The sequence below is a fragment of the Excalfactoria chinensis genome, chromosome 6 (genome assembly GCF_039878825.1).
Source record: "Excalfactoria chinensis isolate bCotChi1 chromosome 6, bCotChi1.hap2, whole genome shotgun sequence".
NCBI lineage: Eukaryota > Metazoa > Chordata > Aves > Galliformes > Phasianidae > Excalfactoria > Excalfactoria chinensis.
This window is the reverse complement of record NC_092830.1, coordinates 23,314,414-23,339,756: the sequence shown is the minus strand read 5'-3', so window position 1 is coordinate 23,339,756 and position 25,343 is coordinate 23,314,414. Positions and strand designations below refer to the sequence as shown.

Below are 25,343 nucleotides of genomic sequence, written 5' to 3'. Positions count from 1 at the left end.
TATGCTTATTATATATAAATAACACATAACGTACCTGTATATTATATACATTCTATATATTTACTAAATGTCATATACATTTATATTTATACATGTCTGCATGTATAAACACATGTGTATTAATATATAATATGCTATATACAGAAATTGAATACATAGGGCATGTATATGTTTATAAAAATTTCATAAATTTTTATTATTGATATTATTATTGATTGATATTAACACTATAATAATTCCCTGGAATAAATTGTATCTAATGGTAAGTATGTAGTGTTAAATCATAATGAAAAAGTTGTTTTGAAAAATACAGTATTTTCTCATGATTACAGATATTTATAATCATTCTGCCTGAAAAAGAAATCAAATAGTGGTTCAATACGATATAATAATGCATTGTTATGGCTCTAACTTTTATTTTCTTAATAAATAATACAAAATTTTCTAAGCTTAGAGTTGAAATTATAAACTCCTAAAATGTTACTGTGGAAATAATGTCACATCCAGAATATAGTATTTTAAATTAAGCAGTGAAAGGTTTTCTGTGGTGGTAGAAATAAAGTAGTTGTCAATGGAGTTTATAAAAGGGGTTTTGGCTCTTGGTACTCAAGGATTAATCTGGAATGTGGCTACTGAGAAAGAAAAGTGAGCAGGATGATCACAGCAAGAAAAACTTGGAGAAGTAAGATGAGAGAGGTTCCTTAGCTTAGCAAAATAGAGGGCACGAATCTTAGTTGAGATGTATGAATAGCGTCTCAGGAGAGGAAGATGAACCATGGTAAAGTTCAGATAAGCAGCTATGCTGATGAAGTGGTCCTGAGTAGTAGTTCCTGAAGGGAACTTACTCCCAGGAGGGGAGCAAACTCTTCGAAAGGGCTGATAACAGCAGGACTAGGGGAAATGGTTTTAAGTTAAAAGAGGGAAGATTTAGGTTGGATGTTAGGGGGAAGTTCTTTACTAGGAGAGTGGTTAGGTCCTGGAACAGGCTGCCCAGGGAGGTTGTGGATGCCCCGTCCTTGGAGGTGTTCAAGACCAGGTTGGACGGGGCTCTGGGCAACCTGATCTAGTATAGGCGTATGTTTGGTGGCCCTGCTAGGCAGGGGGGTTGGAACTACATGATCCTTGAGGTCCCTTCCAACCCGGGTCATTCTGTGATTCTGTGATTCTGTGAGTACACTTAATTTGGGAACTGGAAGAAGCCTCTAGCAGTCAGTGATGAGACTTTGGAACAGTCTTCAGTAGGACAGAAATGGTGGGAAAATGAATTATTTCAATGATGGAACTTGTTAAACTGATGAAATGGATTATGTGATGTTTTGTCAGTGCTACAGTTGAATGGACTTGATGGCTCGGGAACTCCGTGACAGTTTTGCCCTCCTCATGTCTTTCAAAAAACATTTTTTCCAATTAAGTAGACAATTGAAAAGCTGCACGAACAGATCTATATTATTTGTTTAACACCAGGTGGCACAAGTTTATGGTGCTGTTCATTATTGTGGTATTTACTGTCCTAATCTGTGAAAGCACAAACTTGCTGGCACAGCATGTACACTGCGTGGTGCGTGGTCACACTCCCATGAAGGAATTAATATGAGCTACGTACTTATCTTACACGGTATCCGCTCAGTGTGTTTGTATTTTCTTTGTAAGCTTTTTTTTGGAGGGAAAAGGGAGAAGTTTTGTGGCTGAGGTCTGGGGTTACTTCTGTTCATCTAAGTATGGAAAGGTGAGGATGTGTTTAGGTTTCTTCATGAGGCATTTCTGATGTGACTGGGGTATTTTGGCTTTTCATGTGCATGAATGTTTCACCTCTTCACACCTCTGCCACACCATGCTGAATTGTCCTAGGGTGCGAGGGCATTAATTAGGCAATTTCTGTAAGAGCACTTTACTGACCCAGAAACAAATATTATGTTCTTGCTGAATAATTTCTTAAGTAGGAACTCTGCTACAATAGGATTAACTGGCTATATAACATATACACATATACAGTGTATAACTACACTGCAGTGTTTTCTTGTTTAAAATAAAAAAAAAGTTTTAAAATGCACATTTCTACATACATTTTTTTTTTTCCCCCAGGTGGTGACTATGAATATTTTTCTTCTTAGTAACCACTGTATTTAATCTCTTTAATGTACAGTATGAATCAAGTGCTTGGTCTGTTTCCTGTGATTTTACTGTTGTGTTATTTCTGCAGTAGTGTTTCTGTGTTTATGGCTTATATTGGCCATATAGATATTTTTACATGAACAGGGAAATTAACTCAGTTGGTGTGACAAACACACAGACCTGTTGCACATACATGGTGGGTTAAAATGAGTTATAATGAGTTATAATCATTTGTAGTGGGCTTTCATACCAATAAGTAGTAAATGAATGTAGTAATCTGTTCTTCCTTTCCCCTTATCTCACCCTTTGAGCATGCATTCTGTTTGGAACAGCTAAGTGAACAGTGCTTCTGTTCTTGTGGGGGGAAAAAGTCAGAGAAATTAAGTTTTCATAGCAGTGCTGGCATAGCGTGGAACAATAGAGACCTTTATGTTTTAAGTAGGAAAATGTGGCTCTCATTTGTGCATATCCCTTACATAAAAATTCTAGTGCTAATAAAGGAAAGACATTGAACTGTTTTCTTGCTATTTATTTTTACTTTCTCTACATAGGGAGGTGGGTCTGAGACTTGGGATTATATAGAAAATACATATATTTTTAATGTAGCACAATTCCTGTATATAGATATTTAAAATACAAATTTGTACTCCTGTGAACTTAACTTATGCACTGTATCTACATACAGAGAAGATTTATTGTTGAATAATTTTTAACATTTTGCATGTAGTTTTTGCAACTGTATATGGTGCAGGGCTTACCCTGGTCAAATAGAAAAGAAGAGCTGTTGAAACAGAGAAATTTGCTTTTCAGTGATGGAGTAGTGAAGATGTGCAGGCTCCTTACAGTAATCTATTGTAGAAGTCTCCCAAATATGAAGAATTTGCCATGGAAGAAAAGAATGTAAGCATTTGCATTAGCTTTGCTTGGCCTGTTGCAATGCAGCTGCTTCTTTAGCTCTGCTGCATCATATTAGCAGTGTGTATAAGTTTAAAAGCCAGAGTTTCCAGAAACATTGAACCACCTGTGTCTGTGACATGTTAGGTTCTTAGTGCTCAAGTCTCCTTTTTTCCTGATGCACTGCTGGAGTGGTAATGTTGTATGTCTGAACTGGCCAGGTCTATCCTTGACTAAGCTATTGGGTGACTCCCTCTAGCCAGGAACGTGATCTCAGGATCTCCAGGTGGCAGCTTCAACAAATAGTTGCAATTTGTAATAGCTGAGCTCTGTAGCCAGGCTAATTTTACAAGGTCATAACCAGTTTTGATGTGTCCTTACATTGGTGATGCCAGTAGTTTGGGCTTCAAGAAGCAAGAGTTCTGCTGGCCAGCTGAACTTTGGTCAGATAAAAGTTATTGCAGTTACACATTGTCCGCTCTTTATAGTGGCTTAGGCTCTATTGACCTGCTAAATACCAGCGTAGCCACAACTAAAACAAACTTAATTGCCTGCACTTTTGATTCCACATAGAAACATGAATTTTAGTCTAGTTTTATCTACTGGGAAGATTTTGTACTTATTTAATTATTTGCTATGATAACTCAGCATCTGTTAACTATTGTTGTTGTGCATGGGGTTTTTGATTCAGATTAATGTACTGCAAGTATTTTTGATTGCATATGGCTATTTAAGGATTCTTATGATAAGAATTCTACTTTTCCATTAAGTTGATTTACAGTTGGTGACATCTCTTAACAAAACATTTAAGGAGGGAGAAAAGGTTCTGGAGATACAAAGTTTTTATTGTCACAGAATCACAGAATCACCTGGATGGAAGGGACCTCAAGGATCATGTAGTTCCATCCCCCCTGCCTAGCAGGGCCACCAAACATACACCTTTACTAGATCAGGTTGCCCAGGGCCCCGTCCAACCTGGCCTTGAGCACCTCCAAGGACGGGGCATCCACATCGTCCTGTTAATTAATGTGATATCTAAAATAGTAATCTTGCATAAGATTTCTAAATACACAGAGTCAGACACAAATATTTTTCTGCTTAATGTATGACATTTCTCTGAAGTTTGAAACTTAAAATTAATTGCAAATTCTAAATAAGTTAAGAAAGAAAAGTTAGTATACTGTAACGGAATTCTCACCCTATAAAGCTCTCACTTCCAGAGAGCTATCAGCCACTCCAGTGGGTGCCTCTTTGTTGAATACCTCTGTGGCATTTCTGAAAATACAAATTACATACCTCAATTTGAATTTGATTTTAGAATTTTCAGCCTTCTCCTACAGCGGATATTTGATTTTATGAAATGAATTTCCAGACAGATGGTGTCAGATGGGTATATCACTGTCAGTCAGAGAAGTAACATCTGTTTTGACAACCAGTTGCACTAAATAAATACAGGATCACTTTACATCAAATGCTAATGTGAACCTATATGTTTATGATCAAAGGAAGGGTTTGTAATCCTGTATGTTCAGAAGGATGAATACATATATGGCTGCTTTTATCCAGTATAGGATTTACTAGTAACCTTTAATTGTCAGTGGAGTGCAACTCTCTTTTTGACCTAATAGTATCTTGAAAGATACATGTGCATTTCCATTGTATTCAAAACATAATTTATGAAATTAAAAGATCTGTGCTAACTTGTAAATGAAACAGTAACTTGGAAGCATTTGCCTTACCCCTTGTATTAATGGTAATACAAAGAAGAAGAAATGTTTTCAGAAATGTTCTGTGGTTCACTGAGATAGCTGGTATGATTTTGTAGAACAGATGCTAATCTTGTGTGTGTGGCCACAAGGAATCACCTGGTGATAGTTGTTGTGTGGGTGAAATTATTCTACCAGACTCTGAGCTCTCCTAGCCACAAAGCAGCCAAAAAACATTAAATTCTTGTGACTTTTCAGTTCTTTTAGTTGTTCCTGTAGGAATTTCAGATCTCGGTTTACTGTGATATCATTATTCTGATAGAGTTATGTGGTTTTCTCATAGTTGTTTCCTCCTTCCCCCACATGGAAAAGATGGAGTTCTTTAAATTGTCTTTTTCCCTCTCTTTGAGTTTGAATGCATACCAAAAATGTAACACTTTTTATGTTATAGTTTCAGGAAAGTGATACTTCACAATTACTGTGGGTTTGATAAGTTTGAGTTTTGACTTAATTTTTTTTTCCCCCATTGCAAACAAAATTTCTAGTCTAACATTTACTGGAAAAGCAAATAATGTGCAAGTAGCAGAGATTCACTTCCACTCTGACAATCACTTTTTTCTGCCAGTGCCTAAGGATTTTGCCTGTTATTAATGTTATCATACATGTTAATTATTTATATGAATATGCTAAACTAGTTAGCACATATGGATGAGCTGCTTCCCGTCTGGGTTTGTATTTCTTTGTTTCTGAGTAGAAGTTAGTATTGTATTTAAAGAAAATAGTTTGTTAGCAAAATTGACTGTTTGGGGGGGGGGGGGGGGGAGGGGGGGGAGGGAGGGGAGAGGAGAAAGGAAAGAAAAAGAAGTGAAAGAGAAGCCAAATAGGCATGAAATTATGTTTTTCCTTCAGTAAGTGCTGTAAAAATAAATTGAACTTTGTTAAATGAAGTTCTATACTTATATTTGCTTTGGGTTGCATTACCCCCGTTCAGGCTAGCTTTAAAAATAGAAAATTTAGCCCCTGTCCGTAGAGGTTTTCTTTAACTGTACTTTATTACTATAGCGTGTGATAGAGTTAGAGATAAATCTCATAATACTTTGTGTTATTTTGTAGTTGACTTATGGCTTTAGCAGTCTGGGGCCAAATGATGAACAATAAGTTTTAGCTGTGAGCATGCTTAGGTAGTCAGAGCCAATAGTGTGGGAGTCTTGGCAAGAGCAATATACTATGCCTTCAGTTTTTCCACATTTTCTGACTTTCCTTCTAGTGACTGTTCATTAACTGTAAAGAAGCATGAAGATCTGTTTTAGAAAATCTCTCTGCTGCATATTAAAGTGTTCATTTTGGAGTGTTAGAGTGTTAAATTTGGACATGCTTCTGAATTCTTTCTCAGGTGAAACTAACTTATCTTCATTACCTACATGAACTGTTGAAAAGTTTGGGTTGCTTACTACTCTGGTATGCTTGAATAAAAATTGTGCCATATAAAGGTTGCTCTGTGGGCACGTGAATAACTAAAACCTGAAGCTAGGAGATTTCATCTATATTTCAATTTATCTTGCTTTCCCACAGTCTTCTTGGGATGTTTTGAAAAGTTTTATAAAATAGAATAAGCTTACTTTGACAATAATTAGTATTGCCACAATACTTAAGGTGTCCTTCATGAGACATAAGGCTACTCATGAGATATAAAGCTACTCAGCTACTTATTGATTTCATATCATACAGTTGTGAAGCCCCTGGTTGCAAAGAATTTTGGCTGAAAATACAGGCCGGTGACAACTTAAAAATAAATAACTGAAAGAAAGGAATTGAACATAATCCAGCTGTCAGTTACTATCCAACTGCATGTGAACTGGACTGTTAATGGACAAGAAGGCTCTGAGGGTGCTCCCACACCAACCAGAGCCAATTACATCAGTGCAGCAGTTGGGACTGGGGTGACTCAGGGCAGTGAGACATCATGCAGCTTTCATCAGGAACGTCGGAAGTGGGGCATTGCTGGAAACAAACAACTCTCACATTTGCAGCCACATTTTAGGTTTTCTTCTAGTAATTTGACTAGAAAAATATATAATTAAAAACCATTCCTTCCCTACAAAACATATATCGGGCAGAGCTGCAAATTGTTTGACAGTATCTATTTCTAAACTTTGAATCTAACTGGATGCAGTCATTTTTGAAATGAGATCGAAACCTCATTTTTTTAGATGCACTCATCAGTCCCCTGGTTGAGTATGAGAGAGGAAAGTATGTTGGCTTGGCTTGTGCCCATTCTTTCTTACAGATCATATTCTTCTCATCTGTATAAAGTTCAGAAGAGTCTTTTCATCTGTGGATTTATAGTTCTTGCTGTTTTGAAGTTAGGATTTCCTTAGCATTATAAATAAAGATATACCTATGCAAAAGTTTGCTACTGTAGCATGGAATAGCATGGAATTTTTTTTAGAACTTAGCTTTTCTGGTAATTGTAAGGTCTGTTGACTATTGCCAAAATTTATACTTAAGTTCCATAATGAAGTGAGATTCTTTTAACATATTTAAAAATAATTCCTGCACTCCCTGTGATTATTTTGATTTTACTCTCCTGACAGTGAAAATTGTTTTCAAGCCTTCAGCAGACACAGGCCTTCATTAGTAAAACCTGAACAAAACAAAGGCTGTATTATTAACTGCTCTAGTTTCTTGTTACTGCGATCTTAATTCTTTGTGCTTAGGGATTCCCTTCAAATAATAAAGAATGGGTGAAATCCTGGTTGTATTGAAATCTGTTTAAAATCTATTGTTGAAATAGTGTGACCTGGAGGGAGAAAAAGAAGCACATGCAAGATGGGGCTGGGCTGCTGGCTTCAAGAGATCCATAATTTTGCATCAAGCACTTTAATGACAAGGTGTACACCAAGTTAGTAAGTAGTTGTTTTATACCTACAAATGAAAACAAAGGTGTCTGTATAACTGTGTATACAAAACCCCTTTAGAAGGCATCCACTGCATACATTTTTACTGTTCAGACTACCTGGCAGCCCTCATTCTGGGCTCGAGTCTCATGTCCTGGCTTCCTTACAAACAAACAGTGATCTCATCTGTTCTGTAGACTTCGAGGCAGGTAATTAGTGCACTCGGGAGTTGGAGAAGACAAATTGCTCCCAAACACTTCCGTACTGTGGCTAAATTTTTTTAAGGACCTTAGTTAGCAGCTCTGTGCTACACTGTAGTCTGCAGAATAGATATATTCTAAGTTTCCAGTAGTTAAAAACCAACCTACAAACCACTTTTCGTGCTATTTCCAACTTTTAATATTTGTTAACGTGAGAGCAAAGTAAGACCAATGTCATCATCATTTTTTTATTTTTATTTTTTCCAATATGTGGCTAATCAACACTTGGATTCTTCTCTAGGCTGAGTGGTAATTCTGAATAGTTTATCTTTCAGCAGAAACATAAGAAAGTGTCCGAACTGTGAAGAATTGTTCTAGATGTTCCTGTGAGCTGGATCAAGAAAAAGACCCCTGAGAGAAAACTGTTAGGAATTTATCTTGAGTAACTTTGCAGACTTAGGGCATCATGATACAAACTTGGTGCAGTTATAGTTCTGACCCTGTGTTTATGTAAGATGCTTTACTCTGTATAAGCACCTTGCCATTGCCCTGGAAACCATAACATTAGATTTCTGTTCTATTGTTTACAGCCTTAAGACTGCAGTAGGTGACTTAAGTTCTTTAAAAGTATATGTTCTTAAAGGGGGAAAAGAGTATTTCATTAACATTAAGATGTTTGGAAGTTTACTTGTATTCTGGCTAACTTACATATCCTTTCAAAACTTAAAATGCAGTGACTTCTTGTGTTTTACCATGAATGTGAAAGGAGCCTTTGGACTCTTTGGCACCAAGTCACTTATAAGGTTGAAATGTATAAAAGATGTGTAGAGATTACCAGCAGGTAGAAAGTATGGGACGTTCATATTTAAAACAATGGTGTATAGATTTTCTTGTTGTCTAGCAGCATAGATGTAAATACAAGTTTTTTCTTGTTTGTTGGGGTTTTTTTTTTCTCCCCCCCCCCCTTTTTTTTTTTTTTTTTAAATAGCAAATTGGAGATCGATTTCAGTTTTGTAACAACTAGAATGTTTGTTTTCTTTTTTAGTAAAAAAAAATTCTTCAGACTTTCATCATTAACAGGCATTTGTGAATCATTTCGTATTTTGTTTAGCTTGCTCATTGTTTCTTTGCCATGGAATTGTAATGTTTCCAAATCAAACCTTTTGTAAATTATGATCATTTTTGACACATTTTTTAGTTTTGAACCCGTTTCTCATTGCACTTTAGCCTTGACCAGCTGTTTCCTGTTTTTCCTCTCGGTAGTTCAGCTGCTAAGAAGATAAGCGCATCAATGGTTTGTTTCAGAATTAAAATTACCTTTGTAAAGTGATGGGAGATTGAAACGCATATGTTGGACACCATTACAAGTAAAGTTAAGGTGAAATTCAGAACGTGGACTTTTGTTTGGTTTTCCTAGAAGTTCTTTCACAGATTGCAGTTTTTGATGCACAAGGAACTCTTGATACAGGAAAATCAATCCGTCATCAGAAACAGCAGGGTGAAACTTTGCGTGGGGAATTTGGGTGTGTGAGACTGAGTTTTTCAAGCAGATCCAAGTTTTTGTCCATGTGGGAATATTTTGATTTATCTGATCTATGATCTACATGATGATGTTACCATTAAATCATAGTTGTTCTCCCTCATCTCCCCTTAGTTTTCAGACTGATTGGGATAGAGAACATGTTCATGAAATTTTAATTGAATCCTAGAACTGAATTCATGCACATGTTTTTGCAGAACAAAACAGGGCAGCTTTACCAGGGGAGATGGGGCAAAAGTTGAGATATTACCTTTCTGTTACCGATGGGTTGTGCACTACTGTTTTTGCTTCTGGTGAAGTTATTCCATGTCCAGGCAGCATCTCTCTTGTCCTGTTTTAAGACTTCTTTCTAAAAATGTTAAAATGAGTCATAAACACCTTTCTGGTTACCACATGTAGATAATAATGAAGATTGCACTCTTCTTGCTGTGTTTTAGTCCTTACTGTAACCTAAGTTGCTTGATGAGGGCTTTAAATATTTTTTTATCTGTTAGATCACTGAGCTCCTTATCAATGAATAGCAGAGAAGAGCCTTGTCTGAGGTGAAGGTCCAAGCTCCAGAACCTACCTACTCCTCTGAAGAAGGCTCTGTAACCTGTACCTATTTATTGTCTGTCCCCTATCTGCTTCCCTATTTCTGTCTTTCCCTGTTGTCTTTTCAGGCCCCTCCTTTCCTTTTGGTGGATGACTGTAAGACTTGCGCTTTCATTTTAGACTTTCTGGCCAGGAGAGTCTCCAAAGAGATTCTCACTAGGTTTTGAGAAGGGAAATGGGGAGTGGTTCCTTCCTTTCTGTGATCTTTTGGGAACTTTTTCAGTGAAACTTTCAGTGAACAAAACGACATTTAAACTTCACATTAGACAACTGATATGCACGTGTTTGTAGTATTACACTTGTAGGCTGGAACAGACTTTCCAAAAGAGCTGGTATTTTTGGCTGAAGTTAAATGTCTATTTCATCATACTACTATAGAGAATAGTACACTTGTAACTTCTTTCTGTTGTACTCATCAAGGGAGAAAGAGATATTTACTCATTAATCTTGAAGCTAAGTGTTAATGACCAAATTCCTCTCATCCTTCCTAATTTTAATTTATCCAGTTTGCCAAGAAACACAATAACCAAGATGAAAGCAGAATCACAGGAAATACCCATGTGGCTGTGACTCAGTGGATCCAAGAGAACAAAAAAAAGAAAAAAACAAAAAACCTTTTTCATTAAGTAGAAGAAGTGGAAACTGATTTAACAGTACTGGGCAGAATTTGCTAATGAGATACAAAAGGTAGTTAACTGAAAGAATGTGGTGAAAAGGAGCAAGTGTTCTATGAAAAAGTTGGAAGGAAAATAAAAGCAATAGTTGACAAAGGGTCCTTTGAGTTTTGGAAATTAAAAAAAAAAAAAATGGTGAGGAAAAAGCTAACAACAAAATCCTATTTCCAGTCCTAACAAAAATTAAATGTTTTTCTATTTTTCCTTGGAAGTGACCAGTGCTATCATGATTGTTACATACGAAGATTGCGCTTCCAAGGAAAAGTGTTGGGAAAATTAAAATAATTTGGAGAGAGATTGTTAGTCATTGTTTGCTTTCTAAACCATTATGGACAGAAGTACTCTGTCAGGTGTTGGTGTGACAAGGGCAAGCATGTGTGACGATTGGGCTGTTTTCCTGGCTTCTTGGATTTTTCATTCGGTGCTGTTTTCTAGTGATGTTTTGGCTTTTTTTTTCCCCCTGGAATATTATCTACTATGGAAAGTATCTGATAAAAAAAGACATATTTCTTAAAATTAGTTGTTGGTTTAAAAAATTCAAATCTGTAAGCTGAGCAAATGAATTTCGAATCATAGTATCTGAGGGGGGAAAAATTGGTTTAAAATTCTGGGAAATAAATTAATATCTTTGCAATGGAATTTTGGAAAGCTTAGAATAGCAAAGTTTCTCAAAAGACCTTGGAGTCAGGCATATTAAAAAAAATTCAACACGAGTATCTCTAGTTCCCGTAATTTTTGCAGACGTAAAGTCTTTAATCTCTCTCTCATGATTTTGCTTGTATATCGCATGTGTCATGGCAAGAACATTTAGCATGCATATGCAGGAAGAGTTGTTTGGGTGCCTAGGTGACAATTAATGTATATGACTCACAGTTTAGAAACCCATGGCTGGATCTGCAGTTCAGCTGATTCAGATTTTGTAGCTTTTGAATGAGATGAGATCATTTTCTTCATGTTCTATTGATGAATATTATGTTGACTCAAACCTAAGATAACATTGTGAGTTGGTGTCTTCTTTGGAAAACAGAAGGAAAGTTGCTATTAAGTTGGTATTAATTTTATAATAAACCTCTAGTAAGCATTGCATTGTCATTTTGTAGCCTAGCTCATGCCTCTGTGCCCATGCCTTCCTGTTTCCTTACCTCCTACTCCTCTGCCGCGCAAACTGAAGTCTAATAGTTTTCTCCTACTTTTCATCTTTCCTGCCTTTGTCTCTATGGCCTTCTTGTTGGGCGCACTGTGAGGCTGGGTGTCCTTAAGCCCGTGGTCCACCCCCAGTAAAACTCTGATCACCCTGCAGCCACAGCTACTGAGTGAAAAGGAACTGGATGGCACAGTATGCCTGCAGGATAGGAAAACAAATTCAGATTTCTAGATGTTTATCAGGCCAGGATGTTAAGACATGAGACTTGTAAAGGCTAGATTAATTTTTGAGTAACATTGAAAGCTGTTTGTTTTTCATTCTTCTTGATAGTTGCTTCATTCTGAAGGATTCCAGTTCCCCTCCCCTCCAAGAAGAAAGGCCCGTAAAATTAACAATGCACTAAGCACTGACAAGTAATTGAAGGGGAATTTGAAATTGCATTGTTCCAATAATGTGGTGGAGTATTCTTGCCACTGAGCATTCAGCAGTCTTCCTTTCTACTCTTCTAATTTTAAGAAAGCCAACAAATCACTGAACAAGAACTCACTCATAGTCTCTACTACAAATTACCTGTTTATAGAAAAATACTGTTTATTTGTTTTTCTTCTATCTCTTGTTTAAAGAGGTTATTCTCTTTAATACGTCTCTTACTATCTTATCTAACTGTTAATCTTCTGTTACACCTAGGTATAAAGGACATAAAAGCGACTGTTGTCTCCTGCTGAAGGCAGATTTAATGGTAGAACTTGGCTTGTATCAGATAGCTCTGATGCCACAAGACTTTGTAGATCATTGGTTCAGGAGGTTCAACAGTGCAGGTTGTGATTGTGCTGCCAGCTGTTGACATGATGTCTAACATCAGGTCTTTGTCTTAGCCTCATTCCATGTACAGGTGTGTATGATCAGGGCAACATTTGTCAGTGAAGGCAAGGAGATCAGAACTACTCTTTATCAGAAGTGATCCTCCCAAACAGGAGCCAGGTGATGGTAGGACTTTATTTATGTAGAAATTTTCAGTACTGTACTTTAATATTCAAAAAAGCCAGAACCAAAATTTTTAAATACAGGCATTTAAATTAGACAGTAAAGATTCATGATTAGTATACTAGATAAAACTGCCATTAGTTTAGAGATGCTGGATACTGGATTACTTCTCATAATCAGACCTGCAACATTTAGAAGTTTTAAGGATTGAGATGTTCAGTTATATGAGGTCACTTTGGGCAAATCTGCCAGAATCCCACTGAAACACTGTCCAAAAATGTTGAGAATATTTCTATCTATTAGATTCCAATATCACTGTCACCACTGTTCTCCATATACATCTGGTTTACATACATATTTTTGTGCGTGCACTTAGAGGTGCAGATATCCAGATTGTAAGTAACAACAATCAAGTCTTTGTATTAGGGCAGTTCGTTTTGACAATACATCTAATTTCATTTGACAGTTTGGATAAACCATAGTAGTAAAAAGTCTTCTACCATCTTTACCTAGAACTACATCTCTGAATGGCTGCTTTACAGGTAAAACTTCACTGGTAGAACTCTATTAGCATCTCCTTACTTAGAGGGAAGAGACTGCAGTTTCAAAATAGCTCATGACTGTGAGTCATTTGTGTGAGAACTCGCTAATTATACTATAACTAGGCTACAGCTCGTCTTTTTATTTATCAGAAGAGTTTATAATTTCTAAACTGTTACTTAAGTTTGGACATAAGAAGAAAAAATTGGGGAATTCTGCTCTTCATGCATTGCTGATTCAACTTTATCAGAAGGTAAGTGTGAGGCCTATGCCATCTGGTGGATAAAGTTATTTATACAGCTGTATTTGAAATCTTGATAGATTTAAAAAGCAGTTTCTGTTAACAGTGTTAATACATTTCTCTGTTATGCTGTGTTATTACTTGTAAGTGGCATTGTTGGGTATTTCTGTAACCAGAAGTAAAGGTTAAAAACATGAAAATGAAGTTGGTTTTTTTTTTTGTTTTTTTGTTTTGTTTTGTTTTTTCAAAGGCAAAATTAAATCAACTGATATATGATGAGTGCCTCATATCTTTCTCAAAACCAAACTAGAAAATAACAATTTTTACTCAATTTAAACATTAACTCTAATGGTTTAAGAATACGTACCAGGTAAAGATTTTCTCCTTACTGAAGTTCCTACCTTAATGCAAGTGATGGTCTGTCTTATCTGGTCTTTGCAAAACAGCTGTACATTGTTCTGTTTCTACACCAGCATGGCAGGCAAGAGTGGGCAGCTCCATGTCTTACAGTGGCCTTCAGATTCTATTCCCTGCAGATGATTTTTTTTTTTCCCCTCCAGCAGTTGGTGCATGTTTTCATGAAGCATAGTTTTGTACAGAAAACTGTGCTTATAAAAAATATAAAAATGTTACATTTGCTAGTGGGTGTAATTGAAAACGCTGGATTAGGCAATTGCGGAGAAGACTGTACCCAGCGTTCAAATGCTGTTCTTTTCACACAAACTGATGTGTAACTTAGGGTTTATGTTTTAGGATTGTTTACAGAGTAGATGTACTGTGGGGAAACAAGCAGCAGAGCAGTCAGTATATATTGATACTGTTAGAGAATATATGTTGGGGGATACATTTATTTTTCTCCATTTTAGCAGAGGTAGAGGAATCTAGCCTGCTGGTATGCACTGGAAGACTGATATTATGGCTGCCTCTTTTTTTCCCCCCCTTCTTTAGAGTGATCAGACCTAGTTTGTTTGCTTTATTTTTTTCTAAACTTATCCTTAGCACAATAGAAAAAAAAAAAATTGAAAAAATAATTCATACTGTTTTTGTACTGTGACTTACTAAAGATGGGATCAAAAAAGAATGTGCTATAGTCTGAAAATGATCTTTTCAAGTACAGCACATCAGTACGTATGTGAAGTGGAATTGTCTTCACAGTGCTATGTACTGTGATGCTTCTGTTAGCTAATGTAATGGCAAGGAGTGAGCTGAAATGTGACACAACAGAAAAACCAGGTAGTGCTAGTAGATCCGTGCACTCCTGATTTCACATGTCAGGTGTCTGTGCTGTGCTGCACCACATTCCTGGCCATGGAGGTTTATTAGTTCCATCATGATATACAAACAAGATGGAGATTTAATAGCACATGGAAATGCCCGTGGCTTGTTTTAAGATGGGAAGTAATTGGCTTCTTCAGAATTATTTAAAGGGAGACTTCTTGACAGTACATTTGCATCCAGTAGACTCAACAGATTTCTTACACGCGACTCCAAACTTCATGTCTCTGTTATTCTTCCTGTAACTAGTTTATTTTTTAACATTCAGAGTTAAATAATATTTAAAAATCCAGAAGAACAAATGTTCATACTATTTGGAGAAATTGCAGTTACTGTTTGTTTGCACCTTACTGCTTATTGCTGAAATAAACTGCTTTGGCACTTGTCTGTGTCAAGTACTTGGTGGAAAAACAGCATACACAAACTTCACCCCGCTTCTAACTGTTTTGCTTGCTGGGAAGCACATGTTCAGCAGAGAATTGCCAACATGGCTCCAGTGTTATACTTCTTCACATGGCCATGTATTTTTTCAGACACTCATTGGAATCAGGTTATTTCATTTTGTGCTATGAATCTTTCTGGGTCAAAAAGATTTTATGCATTTCTTTACCCGTTTTCATTTCAAGTTTAAGAGGTACATTTGCAGAGGTAGGTCTTTGCCCCTTCATCTTTTAATAGGCTTTATAATAATGTATAGGTCCAACCAGTCAAGGTCCAATTATTTAGAAGAATAATGTCAATAAGTGCCTTGAAAATCTGAACAAAGTGGTTTAATGGGAAGAATTTGGTATTTTGTTGCTTTTCTTCTGCAAACCAGACAAAATAATCTTTCCCTGAGGTGAATATGCCCATTGTGAAGCCAACATCTAAAGCATTTTATGCTTATATGGCTTGGACACAGATCATATTTTCTCTCGAATAGAGTCTTACATCATGGCAGTTATGTTTATGTGAATATAAACAAAAAGATTTATTCTAATCAAATTATATGAATATAAAAGAATTATTCAGTTTGCTTTGTTTTATTGCTTAAGACATACTGTTTGCATGTCTTTGAAAAACATTTTAGAAGGTGCATTTATGAAATTGTTGCTCTTGTAAAACTTGCTTTGTGTAAAGATCAGTGCAAACAGCAAAATAAATTGCATAAGAGCAAATTTTAAGATGGATTTTTTTTTCAATCTTTATTGTTTAGTATTTCAAAAATTAGATCTTCAGTTAGAAAATTTTTAAAAAACCTCAGTCAAACCTTGATGCAACCTGTGAGAACTTAGGCCTTTATTTTAAAAGATGAGAGAGAATACTGTTACACGGCCTGCTGGTTTCTTTTCATTGTTTTTATTAAGAATTGAATAATTTCTTCAAAGCTAGAGCTGGATTTTTGTTTTCTTCAAGGTGCCAGTGCATAGAAGCTTAACGTTAAGTCATGCATTGATATACTGGCACCTGGAAGTTCTCAGGTGATGATTTATTATTATTTTTTTTAATATATTGAAAAAATTAGAAGCAGTTTTCTTCTGAAATGGAGAAGTAGTTGGCAAAGATAAATAAAAATTAAAAACCTCTGAAACTGAAAGGAAGAAATGTTCTACTTCTTGGTCTGCTAAACAAGGTACTGCACTGTATTTTAAAAAACAAAACAAAATGAAGAAAAAACAACCATTGGTGTTATTTATGTCTTAATTAGCTGATTTTTGATGTTAAATATCAAATTCCACGTTGGAAATACCTGATCTCCCATTTTACTTCCTACTAATGAAGTCAGATTTTGGGCTAAGGATTTTTTGCTTATTTTATAGCATTGTCGTGGTTGTAGAAAGCAGTTTTCCTACCAGTAGGTGGAATCAGATGAAAATCTTAATCTCACTGCCAGCAGTCATTTGAATAATTCTGGTTTAGCCATTCTCAAATAGCAGTAGCTTTCTAAAAACTGTTTAGCTCAGAAGAATACAAATTAGACTGATAAAAAGTTAGCATTTATGTTTTAGAGAAGCATAGCTACCTTTGATTCTAGCTACTTATGTGTACTTATGGAGAGTTCTCTTGGATGGCTGAAAAGCATTGTAGCCTTGTATGATATTTACCACTGCCAGACCACACATTTTATTATCTTGTTCTGATATTTTTGCATCGCTTAAGTGAAACATCCAACACTGTCCTGTCTGGCATTATTCCAGTTTTTGTTGTTGTTGTTGTGTTTTGTTGTTGTTGTTGTTTGTTTGTTTTTGTTTTTTTTTTTTTATAGAAGGTTAAAATTGAAATCTTCAAACTACCCCATCTGCCCAAACTGATTGAAATACTGATGGAGAAAAGAAGTAAAAAAAACTTAGGAATGTGAACTTTTGTAGACAATATCTTAGAAAGCCATTTTGATCATCTTGTATCTCTGTGTATCTCTGTGTATCTCTGTGTATCTCTGTGTATCTCTGTGTATCTCTGTGTATCTCTGTGTATCTCTGTGTATCTCTGTGTATCTCTGTGTATCTCTGTGTATCTCTGTGTATCTCTGTGTATCTCTGTGTATCTCTGTGTATCTCTGTGTATCTCTGTGTATCTCTGTGTATCTCTGTGTATCTGTATATAATTTTTTTTATTTTTTTTTTCCAAATTTGGTTGGAAATTACACAGGAGAAAGGAATAGAAGTTTCCCAGATACTTTGAGTGCAACAATTTTTGGTAGTTCTGATATTTCATTGATTTTATATAGAATTATTGATAAGAGGACTGCCATATATTTGTGTTTGCCCTGAGAAATGAGTTCATACACACACATTTTTTTAAGAATCGCTAGTGTATGCACCAGTTTATCTTAACCCAATTGGTTGAAAGAGGAAGGTCAGGGAGGTAGTGCAGTGGAAGTTGTTTCATCTAGCCTTGTACTTGCGGCAGCTGAGGGTTTCTCAGTGCGGACAGAGGTGCAGAAGCTCAGAGTTAAAGCTTTCCCTCAGAATTCCTCTAAGTAGTTCTGATTTTGAAGATGTTATTTGCATTCTTATTTTCTCTGCCTGTGCTGTTTGTAACTTTGTAACCATATTACGTACTGAATTTAGGCTATAGTTTAACTTCTGTGAATTTTTGGAAGGTAAAAGAAAAACTCACGCACTTAATACATGTGAAACTTTATGGTAAGTTTTAGGAATTAGGCATTATACAAAAAGGAAAATGTTAAGGCCTGCAGTGACACCCTTTTCAGTGGTCTTTGTCAGGTGTAAAAAGTGCAGAGTAGACTTCGGTCTGTTTTAATGAAGCTTTCTCAAATGTTCTCCTGAAATGTAGTCTTTCTTCCTTTTCACCAGTAATTTTATGAGCTGGAGAGTTCCCGTTTGTGTTCACGGAGGAAATAATTTTTCATGGACATATTTTATCCTTTCACCAAGGAGCAGCTTTCCAGGGATGGCTTTTATCAAATCAGTACCGAATAGTTGTGATGAAAAGCACAAATACTCAAAGCAGTGCAGTTTTTCTCAGTGAGAGAACTGGAGTGCTTAGCACATTGCAAATGGACATCTTGGTAGAGACCCAGTTCCAAAGTATCTAAGAAGCTAAAACAGTATGGGTCAAATTTACAGAAGACAAATTTCATGAAAGATAGATATGTAGGACTTTTAACACCAGTGTTCTGCATCTACATTTTTCTGCTTTGGCTTGGCTAATAGACAAAAGAGGATTGATTTGTTAGATGTCACCTTTGTTTCTTCCTTCTCAGTCTAATTCTGTGTGCTGTAATGCTATTCCTTGCAGATTTGTGCTCTCCAGCTTCATTCATATGGAGAAGTAGAAAGCTAATGCTGTAATATTTACTTTACCACTGTGGCAAAAATTCTCTGCTTTTTGCAGTTTCAAAGATGTTCACTGTGAAATTAAAGCTGTATTAGAATTGATAGGTTCTGGATTAAGAGGTAGTATAATTTCTCTTCTGCTGAGATGATTTTTGTCTTTGGAAGGAGAAGCGGAGTACATGCAGCTTTTGGTCAACAGAGTACTGCAGCTGGAGAAAATGTCATCAGCTAAAGCAGGTTGTTCCATTTCTGCCTTGTGCTAGCAGAATAAATTTTAAACTGTCATTCTTCAGGCATTTTGCAGTGTTTTGTTTACCTAAAATTCTTTGACATTATTGAGAAAACGTAACTTTTCTTCCTGGGACTGGAAGAACAACAAATAGCAAAAAGTGGTTGATGTGGGTTGGAGGGGGAGTCATGTTATTCATCTGCTGAATTCCAACAACAAGTGGAATCTACTGCAAGTCTCCTCATGCCATTAGGTCCATATGTTGTGGCACTGAAAGGAAAAAAAACACAACAACACAAGAACAGTGAATTTGTCTGGAAATCCAATTGATTTTCATGCTAACCCAATGCTAAGACAAAGAGAACATAACTGTTTTGCCACTGCCTAACTCCAGATGGGCTCGGGCACACCATCACTTACCTATTGCCCTGCACGTGACACTTGGAGATTCTAATGAGATCTTAGAAGGAGCTCAGGACTGAAAACTTAATGAGAGTACTTGTCTACTGTCTCCCAGCCTTTTTCTGTTTAGGATGCTGTGTTTATGTAGGGTAGAATACGTTCAGGACTGTGGGGACACAATGATCTTTAGTTCAGCTGATAACATTACCATGCTATACATGGAATTCAGATACTCTTTTGTTCTTCTCCACAAGCCCTAAGACTCCAAAGAGAAAAGAATTTCATTGTTTGTCTGCCAGAAGTGCACTTAAATTGTATTTGAACAAATCTGTTTAGATTTTTGTTTTGTTGGGACTGCCAAAAACAGGCTGATGTGAAGTATTTCACTGCATAGCGGATGAAGCTGCACATTAAAGAAGCTTTAAAAAAAAAAAAAAAAAAAAGTAAAGTAGTAGAGTAGTTTCTGTACTAGATGGTATCAGGACTGACAGTATGGGGTATTGAAGTGGTCATAGGCACATAGAGTAAGGATTTTATTATGGATTCCAAAAGTTCAGAATTTTCAGTTCAAATTACATCTTTTGTTCTGGTGCTGTGCTCTAAATTTTCAAATAAATCTTTTGCTGCTATTGAAGAGTAATAGCTATGAAAGAAGGGGAGTGTAGCAGTACAGAATAAGAGGCAAAGCTACAGACTCTAGAGCTGTTTAGCTAAATATGTAGCTTTTTAATAAACTTTAAGAGAATTTTTTTCCACTTTTTTGTTTCAATAAAAACATTTTGTTAAAAAGTTGCCATGTCCTTGAAAACATCCTTACACTTGAGAATGTTAATATTTGAGAAATTACATGTCCATACATTTTGCCAATGAACTTCATGTGTATCTTTAAGTTCTGTTGCAGTTATGGAAAACAATTACAACTGCTTAATGAATGTTATTGCATTCACCTGTTTGATTAATTAAAGGGAACTAGTATACCCCTACTTTACAGGGGAAGTAGAAACTTTTGCTGGAATTCGGATGATCACAGTAAAGGTGGGCATTTTTTCACTGATATATTTAGAATCATAGGATCACTAGGTTGGAAAGGACCTACAAGTTCATCTAGTACAAGCGTCCTCCCATTACTGTAGCTACAGCAAACCACTACGCCATATCTTGTAGCTCCTCATCCAGACAGCTCTTGAACACTGTCAGGGACGGTGACTCCACCACCTTCCTGGATAGGCATTTCAGTGCCTGGCCACCCTCTGAGAGAAAAAGTTCTTTCTTATGTCTAGTCTAAACCTCTCCTGGTACAAAGTATGAAAGTAGGGCCACCTGTGAAGAAGAAAGGGTTTTCAGTGAAATGAAGGAATGTGCTTGTTATGTAAGATTTTCAGCTTCTAGATATTATCAGGTAGAAATGAAGCTATCTGTGGATGTTTCTCTGTTTCCAAGAAGACTTCTGGCAGACCAGCTAATGAGGAATTACTGTTATTTGTAACTCATAGTTATGAAGCACGTATAATCATAAGGCATTTCTTTGAGGAGTTTATCTATGCTGCAAACCTGTCTGGTTGTGAGTGTCGCCAAAATGTTTTCAGTTGTAGAAATATCTTTAAATATTGATATATCTCTATCAAAGTTTCTAGATTTTGACTTGCATTTCAGCAGAGTATTATCAGTAGCTAGAATCAGAAAGTAAAGCCTGTGTGCTTACATTGTTATTCTACCTAGAAGGAGTTATTACTGGGGGTGAAGTGGGCGTGGGCAGAAAAGGGATAGACTTCAGCCATCTCAACAATTTCTCACCTTGGCTCTCCTTCTACTTTATTTCTTCTGTTGCCTTTCAGCTCAAATATGATTGATCTATTAATAATTCCAAATAAAATAATTGCCACTGGTGTATGTGGGAAAAAACGTTCTCCCTGTCTTGTCCTTGGGGACTGATGGAAGGACTTTAGCACGAGTTGGTACTATGGAAATGGATTGTCTTCTAGACACAGATTCTGATAAGAAGAGTCAGACTTAAAGAGTAAAGACCAGGCTTTTCTTATTCTTTATTCATTGCTGTCAGATATTCTAAGAACACACTGAAGGAAGCTATCTCTTTTTACTGATGGATGTTTTGCCTGTTGTTTAATCTCTTGACACTCTAGCATGCAACTGTAGCATTACCTTTTCATTGTTTTTCATCTGCATTATTTTTTCCATAGCATGGCAAGGGACAGAGTTGTAGAACTGCTTCAAAAATGTTTCAGAGATCCACAACTATCACATTTCTTGGTGTTTCTCCTGCTCAGTGGCTTTCCTACTTCTACCTCTATCACCTTTATCACACTGTCATGTGATACATGTCAGACATGGCATGTCATTCTCACCTATCATTGCTCTTCAGTCAGTGTTTTTGCAGATGAAGTAATTCATGATGTGTATTTGAGCTAACCAAAGCCCACTTCTGAGGTAAAGTTACCCAGGTTACTGGATTTGGATTTATTCAAAAAGGGTATTTGAAATATGACCCACTTTAAGGAGTCTTTGTGAGGAGTAGGTGGTCACGAAGCCAGAAAATACCCATTGTACTGTAGCACTTCCATGTTGGCTCCTTCATCTATACTTCATTCTAAAAGAAAATGGTTTAATTTTCTTTGCTGGGAAAAATTCTCTTTTGTGCAGTTTGTGTACTTCTGTTACCATTAAATACTCTTTAAGTAGCATGCAGTAATCCATGAAATTTTTAAGTTTCCAGAAATTATGAGGGCTACTCCAAAAGTAATACTTCCTCTTTTATTATGTTGGACCATCACAGGCAGATGCCAGTGGTATGGCAGTAGGGGTTGAACTTTCCCACCAAGTCTGTTCCATGTTGCTGCTGTGTGACAGATGGCAGCAGAGGGGCAGTCTGACACAATGACATCTGACATGGAAATGTGTTTGAAGCAAAGATGTGTCTTTGAATTCCTTCAGGTGAAAAAGTGGCACCCATTGACATTTATGGATGCTTGTTGGATGTTTATGGAGCCCAAACAGTGGAAGTGAGTACAGTGAGGTGGTGGGTCGTGCATATCAGCAGTGGCGACAGCAGTAGTGGGTAATGTCCACTAGTGCAGATGTTTAGTGAGCATGACATGCAGCTCTGGTTCATCACTGGTGAAAGTGCATAGCAAATGGTGGTGACTATGTGGGGGGGGGAAGTGTTTTGAAGCTGAGAATTTGCTCTGTCAAATAGTGTTATCGTGCTCTTCATAGCTGTTGTGGTTACCATAGAAATAAATAGGAGGCATTACTTTTGGTGACCCACATGCATGTGAAACAGGTCTTTGGTTTCTAAGTTGTGCCCCCTTGTGAAAAAACAGAGTGAGTGAATGGGAGAGGACATCTGCAACTTCCCAGCTGATCACTGTGCAGCAGCTCCAGCAGTTTGTTTTGGAACTGTTTCAAGAGGACAGTAATTAGAAATCATCTCATTGTGCTTATGTAATTTGGCTCAAAGTTTATACCTATTAATCTGTATATTTTCTGCAATAATATAATCATATTGGTAGTTTAGGGATGAGGAATCTAATATGGTAAGAATTATTTTACTTTTATTTACAATGAGTTTACATCGTGCCAGTGACATTATTTTAGGTATTTATAAACAATTTTTATACATTGCTTACATTGTAGAATATTCTTTGCATAAGTTCGTACAATATTAAGAATCTAAAGCAGCGTTTTCTAATAAATTCAGCATTGCTTCATTTCACTTGAAGCAATGTAAACACAAAGTCCAGCTTGTCAACACAATTAAATATTAAGTATTTAGATTTTATTATCTGTGCCTGTGGCTAAACTAAAATGCTTATGGAGTTTTTACAATGAACACTGCCTGTTGGAAAAGCAGACTTGGAGGAGCTGCAGAGGTGAGGCAGCACCATGTGAAAAGCAGCGAAGGGATTAAGATTTGGCAATGCATGTCTTTTCTCTCCAGGCTCTTAGTCTCTGTGGACGAGAACAGACTGTCATCTTGTATTACTGAAAGCTAACTTGCAGTTTCTGCTCGTGTCTGCATGTTTTAATTTCTGTACACTTTTGTCATTTTTACGACCAGTTGATACGATGTGGACATGGTGAAACACAAGGGAAAAAGGTATGGCTCATGTTATATAAAATAGTAAAAGTTTTTCTTACTGCAGAAATAATAGGAAGGCTGTCCTCTTTCAGAAAGAAGAACGTAGTGCTGCAGAAGATATATTCTTGGTGTATTAAGCACGGTATTTTTTGTTGGAACATGCTACTTTTTCAGTCAGTACTTACTCTGCAAATGTAAACAATTATTAATTTATAAAAAGTCTGTGTTATTTCATTTCTGTTTAAATTAGAGACACTGCATTTGAATGTGTACTAACTTGTTGTGATTAAATGATTGTAAATCCACTTAAGACGTTTTAGTATTTAAAGTTATGAAACTTGCACAAACTTTTAGCTACTTGTTTGCTTAGTATTGGGTTCTAACTCTAGAAATAATGTTGTATTCTTGCAGACTTTTTTTTTTTTTTTAACTTTTTGCTCTGGTAAATGCTATGGTAAAATTTTGCTCATACTCTAGACACTGTTAATGATGACAGCATTAAAGCCCCTAATGAGTGCCTCACAGTTACTGCAGATTGATAAATATTTCACGTACAGTAAGGATTTATAGAAGATGCTTGCCATTTGTTAGTAATATATGCTGAAATCATGAACTGAATATATGCCATTTTTTTAACTGTTTAGTAGAAATATAAGTAAATTCTGTACTTAGCAAAGAAGTGTGATCAATAGAGAGGTTCTCAGTAGAAATACATTCAGGATGGTATTTGGTGGCATTTGATGGCATTATGCATGCTTTTATGAATACTATCTTACCCTTCCATCAATGCATGTGAAACCAGAGTTACAAGCAGCTCACTATGCAGCGTACTAAGTGTACCAGCCTAGTCTTCTAGTGAAGTGCTGTATTTCAGAAATTTAAACTATGAACAGTGCTTCTGACTTGACCCAAGCCATTTGTTATGTGGGTTACACAGTGAGGAACACAGCTATCTACTTCTGAAATAATAATGCTGTTCTTTTTTGTATGTGTGATGATTAGTAGGAGTATATTGTGATGGTTTTTCTTAATCAGAAACTGTATCTTTGTGACACCTTGTTTTCACTCATGAAGCAGGAGGAGTTTTGCCTCTCTCATACTTCTGTAGTTCAATATTGTACCTTTGCTATGTTTAAATAAAGTAGATGGGAATATTAATAGGAAAACTTGGAGTTCTCAGTAAAGGTTCCAAATATTTGTTTTTCTTTATTTCTGTGAAGTGATGTGAAGCAGGTAACAGAAAGTTGAATGTTGTGATTAATATAAAACGTCATGTATGCTGTGTTAATGCCTTGAGCTGTGGGACTTGTTTTACAAGGAGCTGTGTGAATGCATAGGAAGATTAACAACAAATGATGAAGTATGTAAGTGAGCTGTGGGATAAAAGATACGGAGTACTGTTAGTGACCGTAATGCTAAGTAGCATTTGTGTATGAGCTTTTTCTAGTGTATTAGCAGCTGCACAGGAGTAATGGCCCTTGAAGAAAGTAAATGCAGAAGTAGGCAACCAGGAGATTAATGACTACAACAAACAAACTAAAAAGTTAAATTGCACTTGGATGAGTTTGTCAAGTACAGACTGAGGTTATAGAGTTATGAAAACCATCTTAACTTTATTAATGGAATAATATTCCATTATTACTGCTCCCTTTTTCTGTATTAGTTTTGAGAGAGATTGTGATTCTTAAAAGTTGTCAGTTTAGTATCTGCTATTTCAGTACTACTAAAGTAGTGTCTCATCTTAAACAGTGAAAAGGAACCGAACTTCCATCACTGCTTCACTTTCTCTTTATAGATGATCTTCGACAATTAGGTATTCACAGACAGGTTTTGTTGGAGAAGAATGTGTTAGTACAGTTTGTAAAGTAACAATTGGAATATAAAGATATGATTTTGTAATGCATTCTACAAATATTTCTCTGACATTAATTCTGTGTTCATTAAAAAAAAAAAAAAAAAGAAAAAAAAGAACAGCATGTTAGGGACAGTATTGCTTTTTCCTGTACTAGTGTTACAGTAGGTTTAGATAGTTTACA

General features: G+C 36.2%; 1 protein-coding gene across 2 annotated transcripts in view; it reads left to right on the top strand.

Moving 5' to 3' along the window:
- The window catches only part of PLCE1 (phospholipase C epsilon 1), a 147,280-nt gene that overhangs the window by 25,661 nt on the left and 96,276 nt on the right, over positions 1-25,343 (top strand). The gene's annotated exons all lie outside the window — the stretch shown is intronic.